The sequence below is a fragment of the Oncorhynchus clarkii genome, unplaced genomic scaffold (assembly GCF_045791955.1).
Source record: "Oncorhynchus clarkii lewisi isolate Uvic-CL-2024 unplaced genomic scaffold, UVic_Ocla_1.0 unplaced_contig_10333_pilon_pilon, whole genome shotgun sequence".
Classification (NCBI taxonomy): domain Eukaryota; kingdom Metazoa; phylum Chordata; class Actinopteri; order Salmoniformes; family Salmonidae; genus Oncorhynchus; species Oncorhynchus clarkii.
Window position 1 is genome coordinate 7,501 of NW_027259527.1, and position 21,836 is coordinate 29,336.

The 21,836-nt window shown below is 41.8% G+C and overlaps 1 long non-coding RNA gene across 1 annotated transcript in view; it reads right to left on the minus strand.

Moving 5' to 3' along the window:
- The window catches only part of LOC139400286 (uncharacterized), an 8,958-nt gene extending 872 nt beyond the window's left edge, over nt 1-8,086 (minus strand). Inside the window, exons 1-2 of the long non-coding RNA XR_011632468.1 lie at nt 7,589-8,086; nt 2,249-2,345 (exon numbers count right to left, since the gene is read on the minus strand). This is a non-coding gene — a long non-coding RNA (uncharacterized lncRNA). The remainder of the gene's footprint in view (nt 1-2,248; nt 2,346-7,588) is intronic.
- Nucleotides 8,087-21,836: the final 13,750 nt, after the last annotated feature.

Genomic DNA, 21,836 nt, shown 5'->3' on the forward strand with positions numbered 1-21,836 from the left:
CCCAATAATTATCCAAATCCAGAAAAGAGCCGTTAAATTCTACAACCACCTAAAAGGAAACGATTCCCAAACCTTCCATAACAAAGCCATCACCTACAGAGAGATGAACCTGGAGAAGAGTCCCCTAAGCAAGCTGGTCCTGGGGCTCTGTTCACAAACACAAACAGACCCCACAGAGCCTCAGGACAGCAACATAATTAGACTCAACCAAATCATGAGGAAACAAAAAGATAATCACTTGACAGCGTTGGACTTGTAACCCGAAAGGTTGCAAGATTGAATCCCTGAGCTGACAAGGTAAAAAAAAATCTGTCGTTCTGGCAGTTATCCCACTGTTCCTAGGCCGTCATTTAAAATAAGAATTGGTTCTTAACTGACTTGCCTAGTTAAATAAAGGTAAAAAAATAATAATTTAAAGAAATTTGGCCCTAAACAGAGGGTACACTGTGGCAGAATACCTTACCACTGTAACTGACACACAATTAAGGAAAACTTTGACTATGTACAGACTCTGTGAGAAAGGCTGAAGGCCTGGCTCTCAGGAGAATACAGGCTATGAGCAACTGCCCACAAAATGAGGTGGAATTTATGACCATAGAAACAAATCCAATTTTGATAAACTCCCATATTTATTGGGTGAAAAACCACAGTGTGGCATCACAGCAGCAAGATTCACTGGACTTTACGCAAACTGGAAACCACATATCCTGAGGCTGCATTTATTGTAGCTGGGGATTTTAACAAAACAAATCTGAGGACTAGGCTGCCGAAATTCTATCAACATATTGACTGTCCTTCTTGCGCTACTAAGACTCTCGGCCAATGCTATTCAAACTTCAGGGATGTTTACAAGGTCCCCCCCCTCGCTCTCCTTTCAGCAAATCTGACCACGATTCCATCTTGCTCCTCCCGTCCTATAGGCAGAAACTCAAACAGGAAAGTGCCCGTGCTTCGTACTATTCAACACTCGTCTACAATATCAACAGTAACTAGACGGCCCGTTAGCAACAGGTCTCAACAACATTACCAACAGTAACTAGACGGCCCGTTAGCAACAGGTCTCAACAACATTACCAACAGTAACTAGACGGCACGTTAGCAACAGGTCTCAACAACATTACCAACAGTAACTAGACGGCCCGTTAGCAACAGGTCTCAACAACATTACCAACAGTAACTAGACAGCCCGTTAGCAACAGGTCTCAACAACATTACCAACAGTAACTAGACAGCCCGTTAGCAACAGGTCTCAACAACATTACTAACAGTAACTAGATGTCCCGTTAGCAACAGGTCTCAACAACATTACCAACAGTAACTAGACGGCCCGTTAGCAACAGGTCTCAACATTACCAACAGTAACTAGACGGCCCGTTAGCAACAGGTCTCAACAACATTACCAACAGTAACTATTTATGTTCATTTATTTTCCCTTTAGTACTTTAACTTTTTGCACATTGTAACAACACTGTATATCGACATAATATGACATTTGAGAGACAGAGAGGGGGAGACAGAGAGAGAGAGAGAAAGACAGAGGGGGAGACAGAGAGAGAGAGAGAGAGGGAGAGACAGAGAGAGAGAGAGAGACAGACAGAGAGAGGGAGAGGGAGAGACAGAGACAGAGAGGGAGAGACAGACAGAGAGAGAGAGAGAGAGAGAGAGAGAGAGAGAGAGGGGGAGAGACAGAGACAGAGGGAGAGAGAGAGAGAGAGAGAGAGAGAGAGAGAGAGAGACAGAGAGAGAGCGAGAGAGAGAGACAGACAGAGAGCGAGAGAGAGATAGACAGAGAGAGAGAGAGGGGGAGAGGGAGAGACAGAGACAGAGAGGGAGAGACAGAGACAGACAGAGAGAGAGAGAGAGAGAGAGAGAGAGAGAGGAGAGAGAGAGAGAGAGAGAGAGAGAGAGCGGGAGAGAGAGTACATTACAAAGGGACATATCTTTGTCAGTGTGAGGAATATCAAACTTACACCAGGTCAGAAAAAGACACGCTGACCTATATAGACATGCTTTGCCAGCCATCAAATGAAATTTAACATGAGAACACAGAGCACTTACTCTGTAAATATGACACCAGCAACCTATGGTAACTGTACCTCTAATAAATTATGCAAATAACAGACAGGTGGCTGACACATGGTGTGTGTGTGTGTGTGTGTGTGTGTGTGTGTGTGTGTGTGTGTGTGTGTGTGTGTGTGTGTGTGTGTATGTATGTGTGTATGTGTGTGTGTGTGTGTGTGTATCTTACCTGTGGTGGGTGAGCAGTACAGGGTGGTGGAGGTGGAGGGGGTGCAGGGGGAGGGGGAGGAGGGGGGACAGGCATGGCTGACCACAGAATCTCTGGCCTGCAGAACACAAGAAATGAACAGAAAATTTGTGACAAGGAAAGGGATACGTTTTCTGTTTGGAATCAGGCCCATTACAGACAGAAACGCTTTCCCCGTTTGGAATCAGGCCCATTTCAGACAGAAACACTTTTCCTGTTTGGAATCAGGCCCATTACAGACAGAAATACTTTTCCCGTTTGGAATCAGGCCCATTACAGACAAAAACCCTTTTCCCGTTTGGAATCAGGCCCATTACAGACAAAAACACTTTTCCCGTTTGGAATCAGGCCCATTACAGACAAAAACACTTTTTTCGTTTGGAATCAGGCCCGTTACAGACAAAAACACTTTTTCCGTTTGGAATCAGGCCCATTACAGACAAAAACATTTTTTCCGTTTGGAATCAGGCCCATTACAGACAGAAACACTTTCTCTGATTGGAATCAGGCCCATTACAGACAGAAACACTTTCTCTGATTGGAATCAGGCCCATTACAGACAGAAACACTTTCTCTGTTTGGAATCAGGCCCATTGCAGACAGAAACACTTTCTCTGTTTGGAATCAGGCCCATTGCAGACAGAAACACTTTCTCTGTTTGGAATCAGGCCCATTACAGACAGAATCTGACCCAGATTGTTTTCAGTCTAGTAGTGGGTTTAACCTGGATCAACTACTTCCTCTGGGATTAAGGAGATGAGAGTTTGATCCAACTTTAACATGAGATCCATTGTTGTGGGACTTTTAGATTTTTCCAGGAGCAGCTTCTATTCAAGGGGTCATCCTGACCCGACCTCATTCCCATCTCACTGGATAGGATGTTTCCACCACGGGACACAGAAAACAGGAAGCAGCGGAACACTCCTTCCTCTCCAGGGAAATATGAGATCCCCTTCCCACAATGCTCGGCGGTCACCCAGGGGTGGGTATGTGTGTATGTGTGTGTGTGTGTGTGTATACACGCACACAAATTTGTGTGTACATGTATGTGCGTACGTCTTTGTGTGTGTGTGTGTGTGTGTGTGTGGGAGCGCATAAGTGTGTATGAGAGGGGACACAGAGTGGTTTAACAATGGCTTCTGTTGTCTCGGGAGCAGCACTCTAACCTCTAGCCCCCTTAGCTTTGCCTAGCAGGCCAAATGCCTCCGCTGGCATTACGTACAGACAGGCTGGAAAACACATCAGCTGAATGTTTAAGGACCGTACTTTTCAAGAGCAATAACACTTCAAGTGTACTTTTCAATAGCAAGAACGTTTTAAGATTGGACGTTTTAAGAACGTACTTATCAAGAACAAGAACCTCTCAAGAACGCTTCAATAAAAATAATTCCAAGAGCAAAAAACTATTTCAAGAAAGTACTTTTCAAAGAGCAAAAAAAACGTTTCAAGAACGTAGTTTTCAAAGACTAAAAAAATACGTTTCAAGAACGTAGTTTTCAAAGACTAAAAAAACTAACATTTCAAGAACGTTTCAGGTACCGACTGAGTACCCTATATTCCACATACATTAAGACATGAATTTTCAATACCACATTTGTCTCCAACAATTGTAACTTGTAGTAACAGAAAATGAACACCTTTTAACATCTGCAACAAACACCCACATTTCTTCTTTCTTGTTTTCCTCCTCTTTCATTTCTTCTCCTTCCTTCCTTTCTACAACTTCTCCTTTTTTCACACTCGATTTCCTCCTTGCATACCTCGACCCAAGACTATGTTGCAGAAACATCTTAAGAAAACAGGCAACCCAGAAACTTGCAGAATGTAGTACGAAATGGAATTCTTCTTCGTTGGAATAATCAGTTGGAATATTTAGTTCCAGTTTCAGGAATGGAATCTGAGAAGATTATTTATTTTTTTGATGGAAAAATCAGCAGATGTTTGGCTGAAGCGTTGACAGTCAGACAGAGACTTCCACCCAAATTTTACAACTTCAGAAATCTTCCAGGATTTCCTTAGAAGAGCTGTCTTCCAGAGCGAGATGCCCGTGTGTCTTCTGTTCAACACTGTCTCATGCTTAGGTAGGGTGGAATTAGGTTACTTAGCAACACTGTCGAATAACAACCAGAACAGAACATGGTTTTGTTTGTCAATGTTTTGCCCAAATGAATGACATGAGGTTTCCCAATGAGTTCCGATATCTCAACGGTGTGTGTGAGAGAGAAACAGAGAGACAGAGAGAGAGAGAGACAGAGAGATAGAGAGAGACAGAGAGACAGAGAGAGAGAGACAGAGAGACCGAGAGAGTGGGTAAAAGAGAGGGGGTGGAAAAGGTATAGAGAGGGTGGAAGAGGTATAGAGAGAGTAGATAAAAGAGAGGGGGTGGAAGAGGTATAGAGAGGGTGGAAGAGGTATAGAGAGGGTGGATAAAAGAGAGGGGGTGGTAACAGTGTACAGTACAGTAAGTGATTCATCTTACTGTCATCAGAAGTGTCCCGACCAGGAAAACCTCAAAGCTCTAGTTACAGAAAATGTCCTGGTCAGGTCATGTGGTCAGGAAAACACTGAGCAAGAGCATTATAAGGTGTGTGTGTGTGTGTGTGTGTGTGTGTGTGTGTGTGTGTGTGTGTGTGTGTGTGTGTGCGTGTGTGTGTGTGTGTACAGTGTGTGTACAGTGTGTGTGTACAGTGTGTGTGTACAGTGTGTGTACAGTGTGTGTGTGTGTACAGTATATGTGGCAGAATGTACTCCTCTCTTACTATTTCCATCCTCATAAGTGTGTCAGGCAGCTTCAATGGCACTGACTCTGGTGGCATTCCAAATGACACTGTATTCCCTATATATAGAGCATTATAATGGAAATGACACTGTATTCCCTATATATAGAGCATTATAATGGAAATGACACTGTATTCCCTATATATAGAGCACTATAATGGAAATGACACTGTATTCCCTATATATAGAGCATTATAATGGGAAATGACACTGTATTCCCTATATATAGAGCATTATAATGGAAATGACACTGTATTCCCTATATATAGAGCATTATAATGGAAATGACACTGTATTCCCTATATATAGAGCATTATAATGGAAATTACACTGTATTCCCTATATATAGAGCATTATAATGGAAATGACACTGTATTCCCTATATATAGAGCATTATAATGGAAATGACACTGTATTCCCTATATATAGAGCATTATAATGGAAATGACACTGTATTCCCTATATATAGAGCATTATAATGGAAATGACACTGTATTCCCTATATATAGAGCATTATAATGGAAATGACACTGTATTCCCTATATATAGAGCATTATAATGGAAATGACACTGTATTCCCTATATATAGAGCATTATAATGGAAATGACACTGTATTCCCTATATATAGAGCATTATAATGGAAATGACACTGTATTCCCTATATATAGAGCATTATAATGGAAATGACACTGTATTCCCTATATATAGAGCACTATAATGGGAAATTACACTCTATTCCCTATATATAGAGCACTATAATGGGAATTATAAGGTAGTAGTTGTGGAATTGTTAGGTTAGATTACTCATTGGTTATTACTGCATTGTCGGAACTAGAAGCACAAGCATTTCGCTACACTCGCATTAACATCTGCTAACCATGTGTATGTGACAAATAACATTTTACTTGATTTGTTTTGATTACACTCTATTCCCTATATATAGAGAACTATAATTGGAAATTACACTCTATTCCCTATATATAGAGAACTATAATTGGAAATTACACTCTATTCCCTATATATAGAGAACTATAATTGGAAATTACACTCTATTCCCTATATATAGAGAACTATAATTGGAAATTACACTCTATTCCCTATATATAGAGAACTATAATTGGAAATTACACTCTATTCCCTATATATAGAGAACTATAATTGGAAATTACACTCTATTCCCTATATATAGAGAACTATAATTGGAAATTACACTCTATTCCCTATATATAGAGAACTATAATTGGAAATTACACTCTATTCCCTATATATAGAGAACTATAATTGGAAATTACACTCTATTCCCTATATATAGATCACTATAATGGTCAATTACACTCTATTCCCTATATATATATAGAGCACTATAATGGTAAATTACACTCTATTCCCTATATATAGAGAACTATAATGGGAAATTGCACTCTATTCCCTATATATAGAGAACTATAATGGGAAAGTACACTGTATTCCCTATATATAGAGAACTATAATGGAAACTACACTCTATTCCCTATATATAGAGAACTATAATGGGAAAGTACACTGTATTCCCTATATATAGAGAACTATAATGGAAACTACACTCTATTCCCTATATATAGAGAACTATAATGGGAAATGCAGAAGGAGGAAAATAAGACAACAGTTGTAACGGTCTGTACTGTCTTTAGATAATGACTAACACTCCTACCAGACACACTGGTTTATCTGTACTGTCTGTAGATAATGGACTGGGCCCATTCACAAAGTGTCTCAGAGGTAGGAGCGATGATCTAGGATCAATTTTACATTTGACATAGTATTGAATATGATGATATGGACAGGTGGGGACCTGATCCTAGACCAGTACTCCTACTCTTGAGTTGTTTTGTGGATATTGGCCACTGATCTGTTCTGAGCAGCTGACACAAGCAACATGCTGCCCAACACAACCAGCCCCACCCCCACTTCTGTCGTGTGTGGCATGTAAAAAATAAAAAATCTCCTATCCAACCCAAGCAGAAAACGGGTAATCCCAAATATCTCAATCGGAGAGTAAAACCCCACCATGGGCGTTGCAACACTGCCGTATCATAAAAGCCGTATTATCCCGAGTTAGCGCGTTTTTTACGCGCATACTCCAGTATCAAAAAAGGTTTACAAAATATAGATATTTTAATGCACCTTTGCCTAACCATAATCAATATTGTACGATATACTGATTGGTTTTGAGAATGCGAATAGAACAAGTGAATGTTCCTTGTACCGTGCACAGAGAAAACTATCGCGCAACTGGGAAGGCAAGGTGTCATGTTGCTGTGGTAACAACAGACCTTGTCCGTAAGCGTAAATATAGTCTGTAGGCCAAAGGGCATGGGGTCAAGATATGCAAACTATCAAGCAACCATATTTTGCGGGAGGACAACACATTTATGTTTTCCATGTTATGCAACCGACAACAAAATAGCATACCCAGGAGAAAAAATACATAGATAGGCCTACGCTAAAAAGTTATTTTTTCAATATCAACATTTTGCATTCCGTTATGTTGAAGGTCTACTTACCTCCTAGCCTATGTATTACCGGGAGGATTTCGTTCGTGGCGCGACAAGTCCGTCAGCACTCTGCCCGCAGAGCGTGTGCCGCTGACCCGGCAGATACTGACCCGGCAGATACAGACCCGGCAAATACTGTAGTATTATTGGGGAGAAAGACTACAGTCATTGGCTACAGTTACAGACGTCGGATTCAAGCCGTATAACGAGCGCACCGCCATAGTCCGCTACAGCTGGAAAGCACAACCCTGGGGACAGCAACAATGTTGTGATAGGTTTGTAGTCCGGCGTTGGTCGTTGGCTATTCCAGAAAAATAAAAACGGTTCATTTGAAGTTCCACCAAGTTTCAACTGGTAATGGTGAGTGTAACGACAGATACAACACAGCCAAATGTCTCATTAAATGTATGCTAGTGAACACAACAAAAAAGTTTGTTCTGAAGTTAAATGACTTCTCCTCTTCTCTAGCCTACGGTTGTTTGTGCGTAATATCTCTTACCACGCCGTGTTGACAAGTTGGGACACCAAGGGGGCACACCTTGTCGCTTCGAGGAACCCAAGCCTCTGACCAATCAGAAGTCGTTAGTGGGCGCGCTCCAGGGGGGCACTAATGCTGCGTTCATCTGCCCCGTCGGAGATTCCTATTTCCTAGCCGTAGCGTCGGAAATACGACTTTGTTTCATTCATGTGCATTTTGGTCGGTGCAATTATTCAACCAATATGATAAGCTAGTTAATGTTGCTTATGGTTAAATTAGCTAGATTGCTGCACATTGAGACTATGATCAAACTAGCCACATTATACCTTACCCATATTGTAGTTGTCAAAAACGGATTTGTTTTTATATGTTGTTTGAAAATGTGTTTTTCACTTGTAATTCCGATTTGAATGGTTGTTCCAAGTCAAACTTCCCAGTTATAACTAGGAACTTATGATAACTCCGATAGCAAGCCAACGCAGCATAAATGTCACAAGGAACTTTCCCAATCAATACACCTGTCATTGTATGAGAGGAGCAGGTTGTGACAAACAGGGTTAGGGGAATATGCACAAAATCATAAACCTCTCCCTTTTCTAAAATGTACCCTCTTAAAATGTGATTTTCAACCTAACCTTAACCTTAACCTCACTGCTAACTTTACGCCTAACCAGCGTTTCCCAAATTAGGGGCCGTGACCCCATGTGGGACAAGACCAGGCACTAAATCAGTTTCCCAAACTAGGGGCCGTGACCCCCTGTGGGACAAGACCAGGCACTAAATCAGTTTCCCAAACTAGGGGACGCGACCCCAAGTGGAACAAGAAACACTGAAATAAAATAAATAAAATCCTGCTTGGGTCATAGAACAGTGGTTAGGTCAGTAGCAGAGCGTGGCTCTATCTTTTAAACCGTTTATGCTACAAAATATCCCTCCACAACAATACCAAGAAACCTCACAGGATTCAGAGTGGACAAGACCAGACACTAAATCAGTTTCCCAAACTAGGAGACGCGAACCCAAGTGGGAAAAGACCAGGCACTAAATCAGTTTCCCAAACTAGGGGACGCGAACCCAAGTGGAACAAGACCATTCACTAAATCAGTTTCCCAAACTAGGAGACGCAACCCCAAGTGGAACAAGACCATTCACTAAATCAGTTTCCCAAACTAGGAGACGCAACCCCAAGTGGAACAAGACCATTCACTAAATCAGTTTCCCAAACTAGGGGACGCGACCCCAAGTGGAACAAGACCAGGCACTAAATCAGACTGAGGGAAAAATAACATAATCAATGATGATGCTCTTTTCTACACAGGAGATCAACCAAAAGTACTGCCTGGTGGTGTTCTGAACCTCCCACTACTTTGCTGATGTATTTCAGTCACTTCAAACCAAACTTTCTTCAGACTGAAATACTGTCAAAAAGTACTGTCAGACTGATTTGTAATAGACTGTCATAACTCAAATTATGACTAGCAGCATACCACCCTGCGTCCAAATTCTGGCTTGCCTCTGAAGCTATGCAAGGTTGGTCCCTGGATAGGAGACCAGATGCTGCTGGAAGTGGTGTCGGAGGTCCAGTAGGAGGCACTCTTTCTTCTGGTCAAATTTGTTTTTATCCCAATGCCCCAGGGCAGTGATTGGGGACATTGCCCTGTGTTGGGTGCCATTCATTGGATGGGATGTTAAACACGTGTCCTGATTCTCTTGGGTCCGCTTTTTGGGGGGGATCAAAATGGGGTCACGGGCCAAAACAGTTTGGGAAACGTTAGCCTATCCCTAATTTTAAATTAGACCATTTTAACTGTGTGGCTGTAGAATTTGACTTTGTGGCTGTGGACTCCGACTTTGTCGCTATAGAAGCCAGTGGTAACCTATTTGCAGGGATCCTGATGTACTGTAGACAGAGAGAACATCTACCCGCTAGTGGAGAAGTTAAAAGATTACACCAAACCCTAAGAAGTGGAGCACACAGACCATGGGGCTTTCCCAATTCCCCCCCTGCCCAGAATAGACACCAGAGATGACACAGTACAGACATGCCATTTGATCTCAGTTCACAGTTAAACCCCAGTCAGACTAACATCAGAGTGAAGCTATCGTTTCACAGGCTGGTCCCAGATCTGTGTGCTTGCTTTTAGCCAACCCCTCTGACAATCACATGACTGTCTGACTATAGTTTTGTCCCAAATGGCACCCTATTCCCTATAGTCCCTATATTCCCTATATATTCCTATTATAGTTCCCTATATATTCCCAATATGTTCCATATATGCCCTATATATGCCCTATATGTTCCCTATATATTCCCTATGTGTTCCATATATGCCCTATATGTTCCCTATATATTCCCTATATATGCCATATATGTTCCCTATATGTTCCCTATATGTTCCATATATGTTCCATATATGCCCTATATGTTCCCTATATATTCCCTATGTGTTCCATATATGCCCTATATGTTCCCTATATATTCCCTATATATGCCCTATATGTTCCCTATATATGCCCTATATGTTCCCTATATATTCCCTATATATGCCCTATATGTTCCCTATATATTCCCTATATATGCCCTATATGTTCCCTATATATTCCATATATATGCCCTATATATTCCCTATATATGTCCTATATGTTCCCTATATATTCCCTATATATGCCCTATATGTTCCCTATATATTCCCTATATATGCCCTATATGTTCCCTATATATTCCAAATATATGCCCTATATATTCCCTATATATGTCCTATATGTTCCCTATATATTCCCTATATATGCCCTATATGTTCCCTATGTTCCCTATATGTTCCCTATATGTTCCATATATGCCCTATATATGCCCTATATGTTCCCTATATATTCCCTATGTGTTCCATATATGCCCTATATGTTCCCTATATATGCCCTATATGTTCCCTATGTTCCCTATATGTTCCATATATGTTCCATATATGCCCTATATATTCCCTATATGTTCCCTATGTTCCCTATATGTTCCCTATATGTTCCATATATGCCCTGTATATTCCCTATATGTTCCCTATATATTCCCTATATGTTCCCTATATGTTATGAGCCCTATGGGTCCTGGTCTAAAGTAGTGCACTAAATAGGGAATAGGGTTCCATAGGGCTCTGGTGTAAAATAGTGGTCTAAATAGGGAATAGGGTGCCATTTCGGGCTGTATCACATCCGGCCGTGATCGGTAGTCACAAAGTTGGTGCACAATTGGCCCAGTGTCATCCAGGTTAGGGGAGGGTTTGGCACAGTGTATATTAAGGTTTTACACCTAATATTCTCAGCAGCATATCAACCTGTATGTCAGGTAATTTGCGAGGTGCAGCACGTTGCCAGGTAACCCTAAAGCCCAATCTTCCCTTCTCATTGATACTCCTGAACGCAGCTCACCTGAGCGGTCCACCGCGGACAGTTTCGGAGGCTAAAACCTGCAGCTCGAGTAAACGACAGCCTCATATGAAGTTGTCAATTTATACCCGAAGATACCCAGATTCACTGAAACAACAATGAATGACAGGTGAGGTTAATCGTTTTTCAACCTTGGAAAGAGAACAAATCTCAGCGTGTGCTGAGAATCCGTGTACTCACTTTTCGGAGGCACAGCAGAATAGTTGTTTCTGCTGACGCCACAAGAGGTCAACCATGGATTTTTTTTACATTAACAGGGACTTAAATTCGTTCTTGAAGTGTTCCGACCTCTCCAGGTTGGTTCCGTCCCAATCCCACCCCGGGAAAGTGCAGATGACTGCCCCGTTGGTGGAGAGGTGCTTGGAGCATAGCTGAGCAGGGAATTATAGCTCTGTCTCCGCTGTTCTTATGGCTAATTAAACATGTTTTACACCACATAGATACTAAAGATCTGTGTGCTGTTTTGTTTGTTTGCAAATAAGTTAATGTATTCATAGACTATCACTGTCCAACAAGAACATAATAGAGCTATAATTGATAATGATGTTGATGATGATGAGAAGGGAAGATTGGGCTTTAGGGTTAACTGGCAACGTGCTGCACCTCTCACATTGACTGACATACAGGTTGACATACATAAAGGCACTGTAAACAATAGAGTCACAGCCCCAAGGACCAAATTATGTTACAATTATTCCAGATTATTCTAGAGAGTTTAATTGGTTAGTTTATTAAAACGCCACAATGGAATGTAGAAAGCTTTTTATGGAACAAACATTTCAACAGTGAGGTGAAACACTAAGTATATCTGTCACATTTGACAAAAACTGGTTTATGCAAGTCGGTGGAAACATAGCTCCCGTTTCACAAGGAAACGTTTTTTTTTTTTACAGGGCTTTACCGTTATGCCCACTTCAGTACCAAGGTCCCATTTATACAGTCTTTGATAGGACTTGGGCGGGGATTGAACTCCCAACCTGGCGGCAGACACTCGGACCACAAGGCCACTGAGTTAGTGAAAGATGGAACTAGGCAGATTACAATTCGTATATATGTTTTCCACCCTCAGCCTCCTGCAACACATCGATGAAAATACAATCAGTGCTAAAATTAGCTGAGACATTTAATAAAGCCCTGTTTCCACTGACATTTTAAAAGTAGTCAAACATTACATGAATTAACACCATAGCTGAATCCTTCATTCATTTTTACACTAAATAATACTCTTTTTTTTATGAGAACAGTCAGCTACAGATTTGTTTTGCTGGCAAATCAGAGTTGAAACAAGCTAACTAGCTAACGTGAGCTAGCAGGAATTGTAGCTGACCAGGTCTTATTGAAAGCTAGCTAGTTAGCTATAGCATATCAAACATTTCCTCTGGTTTCCTTGGTTAGCTAACTAGCTAATAGCCAATGTCATGGCAAGCAAGGTAGGGAATAAGGGTTGGGTTGCAACGGTTTACGCTAGTTAGCTAGCTAGCCTGTTATGCTAGCGCCGATGCTAACCGTTTAGCTAGCTAGCCTGTTATGCTAGCGCCGACGCTAACGGTTTAGCTAGGCAGCCTGTTATGCTAGCGCCGACGCTAACCGTTTAGCTAGGCAGCCTGTTATGCTAGCACCGACGCTAACCGTTTAGCTAGGTAGCTAACGTTAGCAAGCTAAAGACATGGCTCTGAATCTGGGTGGTAATGGCAGGAGAATGGGGTAACGTTAGTTGCAGCATGGTGAGGGTGAATTAAATCTAGCTAGCTAGTTAGCAACATCAGAGGGTAGGAATGAGAGAAATCGTGGGTCCTTTCAAAAGCTATTGCCACATTGATTACAAGTTAAAGTAGCATAGCGAACGAAGCCTGGACTGACACCAATTTCACCTGTTGTGCAGTTTGTAGGATATTGAAGGTTCCAGATGCTTTAGCATGGACACACACTGTATATTCATTAACGTTTCTGGATTTAAATTTCTCGAACAGTTGTATAATCTCTGTCTCACACATACACCCACATGCACACACTGCTTTGGCTGTGTTGGATAACAACAGCTACAGTAGCCTATGGATTATACGTGTGTGGGGTACCAAACCACAATAGGGTGTAAATAAGCAATGGAGGAAGAATAACTAGGTAAGGGGTTTTGAATCATAAGTGCACACAGAGTTCATGGGTTCAAGTATAAGGTTATTGTTATCTCTGATTGGATGGGCAGAATCATAGATTTTTTTTTTTTTGGGGAAAAATAATTTTTATTTTCATTTCACATTCAAATACAAATTCAGTGCATAACGTTGTACATAACATGGATACTTACAAACAGTATCAACAAGTACCGTAACAATATAAGAATATCAAAACTCCTAAAAAAAGTGCTGTTCTGCAGAACCTGAGCAGTATTATTGGCCTACATTCAAGACTAACATGCCTCTAACAATCTCCAAAAACAATACAAACAATTCTATAAATAAAAATATATACATATGCCAAAATGCACTCTGGATAAAACTGTGTATATCAAATATCTACAAAGGCTTAGTTTACATTTCAATTGTACCTATGTAATACAATTATAGATCGGTTATAAACACATTTACAATGACGGGTAAATCCCTTTCCATCTCTGTCTTACTGATGCAATGCCCCCCTTATCTATTTCAAATTGTATTCTTTTCCAAACTTCCTGTTTTATAAATTGAACCAATCCCGTCGGTGACCACTTGAGAGTGTCATTAACTGCACCACATCTGGCCTCCCAAAGTTTGGTCTTGATAAGGGACACCAGAGTCACTAATGCTAATAATTGCACCCTTTCCACATTTTTTATTTCAAGTTTGGCAACCCCTTCATAATCAATGTTTTTTAAAATCTCAAAAAATGGTTTACTTTTTCCCCAAACTGATTGAGCAAAAGAACATTCCCATAAAACATGTGGAATTGTTTCGATTGCGAAACAATTGTCCCTGGGACAGAATTTATTTAGGGTCAAATTATGATCGTATAAAGTTGAACGGACCGGAAGACGTCTGTGTAAAACAAGCCAATTAAAATCTTTCAGTCTGTTGTCTAACCCTTTTAATTGTGTCCGTATGTAACAGTACAAATTTAGACCGTCCCCTCGCCCATACCCGGGCGCGAACTAGGGACCTTCTGCACACATCAACAGTCACCCTCGAAGCATCGTTACCCATCGCTCCACAAAAGCCGCGGCCCTTGCAGAGCAAGGGGAACTACTACTTCAAGGTCTCAGAGCAAGTGACGTCACTGATTGAAACGCTATTTAGCGCCCACGCTAACTAAGCTAGCCGTTTCACATCCGTTACACGTATCCAGGTGGAAGGCGATATTGGTAATCTGTCTCTAGGACGACAATTTTCTATTAATTTGGCGTATAGCAATCTGTGGTTGATTACATTTTCCTTTACTTTGCAGACAGGGGTTTTCTTTGCCCATTCCACTATTTTCTTAAAATGTAACGGGATAATTTCAGCTTTTGGCTTACTATTATCCCACTTCACCATGAACCTTAACGGTACAGACAGCCAGAATTTTATTAAAATGTGACATTTGTGTACAGAAGACGACAAAAGACAACAAATGTTTGAGTAGAACAACGCATCTAGCTTGAGAGGAATATGAGGGAAATCCCTTCCACCAGCCTCTATAGGCTGGTACATCCGATCTCTACGGATGTACTCATATCCCCCCCAAAAGAAATTAAACAGTACCCGTATAAAAGTTTTTCTTAGCGACACCGGCATGGGAAACACATATGCAAGGTGAAGTAATGAAGGCAGAATGTCCGCCTTCAGCACTAACACCTTCCCACTAAAAGATAGTCGCCTGACTTTCCACAGTCCCAATCTTTTATTAATCGATAATAGTTTTTCTTTCCAATTAAACATGTCATCTTTAATTTCATTTCCGAAAGATATGCCGAGGACAACCATTGGTCCTGTGCACACAGTCAAACCACATAACTGGTCCGTTCTCCTTTTCCACTGTCCCAAATATTTTATTTCTGTTTTATTCTTGTTTATCTTCGACCCAGACGCAACAGAGAATTCATCAATGACTTTGATAGACTCTTTCAAGCTCAGGTCGTCTTGTAAATATAAAACTGTGTCGTCCGCATATTGCGATATTTTTAGCATATCCCCTCCAGGTAAAATGATGCCTTTGATGTTATAATTTTTCCTAATTGCGCATGCGAAAGGTTCAATATATAAAACATACAATAGAGCAGATAGAGGGTCACCCTGTCTGACACCTCGTAATTGCTTGATAACATTTCCAATATTCCCATTAATATTTACCCTGCTACCCACATTACTATACAGAATTTTTACCCATTTCATAAAATTATTTCCAAACCCAAATTTCCCCATAATTCTAAACAAAAACTCATGGTTTACCATGTCAAAGGCTTTTTCCTGGTCCAAATTCACAGTAATAGCTTGCAGGTGCCTTTCCTCTAAATAGGCTTGAACGTCTCTGTGCAATTGCAAGTTCCAGGTTAATCTTCTCCCCACCACACCACATGTTTGGTCTAAACCAACAACATATGCCATGGCAGAAGATAGGCGATTAGTTATGGCTTTGCTTAATAATTTATAGTCAACACACAACATTGTTAAAGGTCTCCAATTTGCTAATGTCTTGGGGTCTCCCTTTTTATACAGTAGTGAGATTACCCCCTCACACATCGAACCTCCCATATGCTCTAAACCAAATATAGCTCTAAACACTTCCAACAGATGACATCCAATTATATCCCAAAAAACTAAGTAGAACTCTTTAGAGAGCCCATCCACTCCTGGTACTTTGTTATCTTTCATGCTCTTCAGTGCCATATAAATTTCATCTAATTTCAATTCCCCTTCTAATTGGTCTCTAATATCCAAAGGTATTTGCACATCCACGCATTTTAAAAATGTACTTGTGAAAAGATTACCTGAAATCTATTTTTTTGCTGAATTCTTGGTGATTGCCTCTTTTGACCATTTTGTTTTCGTACTAAATACTTTGGGGGGGGGCAAAAAAACCTCTCGCAGGCCGACCCCTCCCTATCAATTTGTTCATGTGACTGAATTTGTGATGAAATGTGTGTATGTGTCAAAATGCTATAGTCGTCTCACAATAACTAAGGAGTGTTAGCTGTGTGTGTGTGTGTGTGTGTGTGTGTGTGTGTGTGTGTGTGTGTGTGTGTGTGTGTGTGTGTGTGTGTGTGTTTGTGTGTGTGTGTGTGTGTGTGTGTGTGTGTGTGTGTGTGTGTGTGTGTGTGTGTGTGTGTGTGTGTGTGTGTGTTTGTGTGTGTGTGTGTGTTTGAGAGAGATGGAGAGAGACAGACAGCGGGAGAGAGAGAGAGAGAGAGAGAGAGCAAAAGAAAGCGTTTGAGTTGATTGATTGATTCTTGCTCACAATCAAAACTGAAGGTTTGAAATCATAAATAAATGACTAAACACTCATTTAAATACATAACAGATGTTGTAAATAGAATTCAGCCTACGTTGGACAAACGAAAAGACAATTAAAACAACGCATAGCGGAACACCGCAGCTCAATCCCATTGACTATCCAGTAGCAGCTCACTTTGTCGAAGCTAACCATCCCATCTCCTCTCTTAAACACTCAAGCATTGAGCATGTTGCTTTAACAAGGATAGGTGGTAACAACGAGATCCTCCTACTACAAAGGGAGGCTTACTGGATGTCCTATCTAAAAACATTGACCCCTAGTGGTCTGAATATTGACTTTTGATCTCAGGCCCTTCTTATGTTCAATTCTTTCTTTATTTTATGAACAAGTCTTATAGATATATATATTCTTTCTACAGCTTATTAGCGTATATATGTTCCCCCTGTTAATGATGCTCATTATACATTAAGGTTGAACAAATATGCAATGAAATGCCAAACAAATATGTGAAATTGAATTCAAATCAAATCAAATCAAATTTTATTTGTCACATACACATGGTTAGCAGATGTTAATGCGAGTGTAGCGAAATGCTTGTGCTTCTAGTTCCGACAATGCAGTAATAACAAGTAATCTAACTAACAATTCCAAAACTACTGTCTTGTACACAGTGTAAGGGGATAAAGAATATGTACATAAGGATATATGAATGAGTGATGGTACAGAATTAAACAATAATGTATGTTGATGCCAATATGATGTACAATATTCAATTCTTTCTCTATATGAGAACAATATCCTAATATATTTAATACGTATAAACTATTGTTTTAACAGTTTCACTAATTCCTTCTAATTAACTTCATCATTATGACACACCCCTCACTATTGTCATTGGTTGCACTAATTGCACTGTTTGTCTACATAACCTGGTTCTAGGCTTCATGACGTCACCCTGAAGAAGACACAGTGATGCCGAAACGTTGGTAAATACCCAATAAATGACTGGTAGTTTATATATGGAGTGTGACTCTTTTTATTTAGATAGTTTATAAATTGAATACAGGACAGTTAAAACTTTGCAGGACATTTTGTTTCATGATGGGAGCTGAAAAATGTGATTGTTGAATTTTTTTTTTGGGGGGGGGGGTAAAATAGTTGTTGTACAGTCTGACAGAGTGGTGTTGTTTTTTAGACGGCTCGTACGGGCAACAATACATAACCATTTCCTGTCAGTTTCTTTGGAGCCTGGTTGTGCACTGCAGCCCGTTCTGGTTTTACTCTGTAATGCTGGGAGTTGTGGTTGGACTGCTCCCCCTCTGGAGATGATCCTCAGAGCCCTCATCTGCACCCTGTCCAGTTGGGCCTGCTGCTTGTTGTTACATCCAACTAACAGCACTCCACCGTATTCCAGACAAGGCCTGACCAGTGTAGTGTATACTGTGACCCGGTTCTTCAGTGGGTAGGCCATTTCTGTCAAGAACGTTTTGAGGCCTTCCTCACTGACTGCTCCACAAGTGTCACCACTGAGGTTAGAGTCTAGATGACAACTAAGATACTTAGTTGTTGTTACCACTGGTACTTCCTGTCCTTCTAGGATTAGTGGTGCAGGTTGATGTGGTGTGAATGATGAGGTTGATGATGAGTCCAATGCTCTAACCACTAGTGGAAGTGTCCTCTTGGATGCTGGTTAGAGTTATGACTCAGGACAGCCCCACATCATCAGCATGCCCAATGTCACTGAAGACTTATTTTTTTGGTGAGAGAGAGAGAGAGAGAGGGAGCCAATTAAACAGGTAGCTGTCAGCTAGCACATTTTTAGGAATTACTGAATCTAAGAACACAATGACACCCTCTGTATTCATGTCATCTAGCAGACATGTTCTCAGGCACCAAGTATCAAACTCCTTTTACTCACAGGTAGACGGTCAGACAATCAGGCAGGCAGACAGACTCACATTAGCATGGGCTTGTTGTCAACAATAACCAAAACACATACTATGTGCAGGAATATTAGGATGGAGTGACTTACAGTGTCAGTGTATGCAGGTGCATGTGATTGGTGATCTGTGATTTACGATACTGTACTGTGTGTGTGGTGTGTGTGTGTCTCTCTATCTGTATGGGGGCGGTAGGTAGCCTAGTGGTTAGAGCGTTAGGCCAGTAACCGAAATGACTGTGGTACTGTGTGTGGTGTGTGTCTCTATCTGTATGGGGGCGGTAAGTAGCCTAGTGGTTAGAGCATTAGGTAACCGACATGACTGTGGTACTGTGTGTGGTGTGTGTCTCTCTGTATGGGGGCGGTAGGTAGCCTAGTGGTTAGAGCGTTAGGCCAGTGAAATGACTGTGGTACTGTGTGTGGTGTGTGTCTATCTGTATGGGGGCGGTAGGTAGCCTAGCGGTTAGAGCGTTAGGCCAGTGAAGTGACTGGTACTGTGTGAACTCTGGGTTAGAGCGTTAGGCCAGTGAAGTGACTGGTACTGTGTGAACTATGGGTTAGAGCGTTAGGCCAGTGAAGTGACTGGTACTGTGTGAACTCTGGGTTAGAGCGTTAGGCCAGTGAAGTGACTGTGGTACTGTGTGAACTCTGGGTTAGAGCGTTAGGCCAGTGAAGTGACTGTGGTACTGTGTGTGGTGTGTGTCTCTCTATCTGTATGGGGGCGGTAGGTAGCCTAGTGGTTAGAGCGTTAGGTCAGTGAAATGACTGTGGTACTGTGTGATGTGTCTCTCTATCTGTATGGGGGTGGTAGGTAGCCTAGTGGTTAGAGCGTTAGGCCAGTGAAGTGACTGTGGTACTGTGTGAACGCTGCACAGACCTCCAGGTAAAAGGAACATGAGATCAACAGGTTGTGTGTTGTCATGGCAAAGCTCCTAAAGACTACGCCACCACCGGTGAAACGGTGGAGTTGGCCAATCCCACAGACACTCATTCTGTGTCCCTCCTTCTTCCTCCTCTCTATCACTCCCTCCTCCTCTCTCTATCACTCCCTCCTCCTCTCTCTATCACTCCCTCCTCCTCCCTCTATCACTCCCTCCTCCCTCTTTCACTCCCTCCTCCTCCCCTCTTTCACTCCCTCCTCCTCCTCTCTTTCACTCCCTCCTCCTCCTCTCTTTCACTCCCTCCTCCTCCTCTCTTTCACTCCCTCCTCCTCCTCTCTTTCACTCCCTCCTCCTCCTCTCTTTCACTCCCTCCTCCTCTCTCTTTCACTCCCTCCTCCTCCCTCTTTTACTCCCCCCTCCTCCTCCCTCTTTTACTCCCCCCTCCTCCTCCCTCTTTTACTCCCCCCTCCTCCTCCCTCTTTTACTCCCCCCTCCTCCTCCCTCTTTTACTCCCCCCTCCTCCTCCCCTCTTTTACTCCCTCCTCCTCCTCTCTTTCACTCCCTCCTCCTCCTCTCTTTCACTCCCTCCTCCTCCTCTCTTTCACTCCCTCCTCCTCCTCTCTTTCACTCCCTCCTCCTCCTCTCTTTCACTCCCTCCTCCTCCCTCCTCCTCCCTCTTTTACTCCCCCCTCCTCCTCCCTCTTTTACTCCCCCCTCCTCCTCCCTCTTTTACTCCCTCCTCCTCCTCCCTCTTTTACTCCCTCCTCCTCCTCCCTCTTTTACTCCCTCCTCCTCCTCCCTCTTTTACTCCCTCCTCCTCCTCCCTCTTTTACTCCCTCCTCCTCCTCCCTCTTTTACTCCCTCCTCCTCCCTCTTTCACTCCCTCCATCCTCTGTCTCGCAATACTTTCACCTATAAGCTACAAATAACAGTTTACATGGCAACTGTACTATCAACACTGACAATCAAGACAATTTTGATCCTCTAAACATAGGCTATTTATTTACAGCATTTGAACACTCACTCATATACACACACACACACACACACAATAATACTATAAATTGTATAGTCTTTGGTAATATAATTATGTAATTGCCTATTTACCGGTATATAATTATTTACTGTACTATTTTCTACACGGTCTGATGATTTTGTTGATTGAGTTACTTTCCTGCAGTACCAAAACCAAACACAAGGGCGCCCTGTTGCATTAAACCCACTTTAAAACCGACGTCATAGCCCTGCGACATCTTCAAAATGGCGTAATCTGAACGAAAACAATGTGGTGATGAAAACTATAGTGGGAAACGAGAGGATTTTGTTTCATTCACCGCACCGACAACTTTAAATCCAGCAACACTATGCCGGTGTGCAACTTTTGGATGCAAGGCCGGTGTCGATATGGCGACAAGTGTTGGAATGAGCACCCAAAAGCAGGCGGTGGCGGCTACGGTGGAGAGTACAACAGCCGCCCCCCTCAACAGTCCAACAGAGGCGGGGGAGGAGGTAAGGAGTACCTAGTTGTAGTAGCTCCCAGTCTTTTTCTGCTATACTGTAGCTAGTCATGGAACGATTGAGAACGGAGATCTGATTTAGTTTTTTTTTTAAACACTACTGATTCCACACAACGTATCGACGCTTGTGTCACACGAACGCTTCAAAGGCACCGACGTTGTCATTGCGCTAAAATAGTACGCACCATCTGGATATGTGTTCAACATTCACCTCCTGCTACCATTTCTGTCAAGCCGTCTACGCATACGTTCGATAAATTCAACATATGCACCACAAAGAACGCACTGCAAGGCAAACGCAGCGTTTCATTGGGAATGAATGTAATTATGTTGGCCAACATGAGATCGTTGTCGGTGTGTTCTAAGCGTAACAATACTACGCGATGATGACGTTCTCAGCTTGACGTCACACTGTCATCTGAATACGGGATTATAACGATGACAATATGATGTGAGTTTGAATTTCGTGGTCGCACATTGAGATGTGTTTGCAAGTACGATTAGCAAATGTGTCATTTAATTTCGCAAGTTTGTATCATGATGTGTGAAAGATTTAACAACGGTCGCAAACTTGTAATTTGACATTTACAGGTAATCA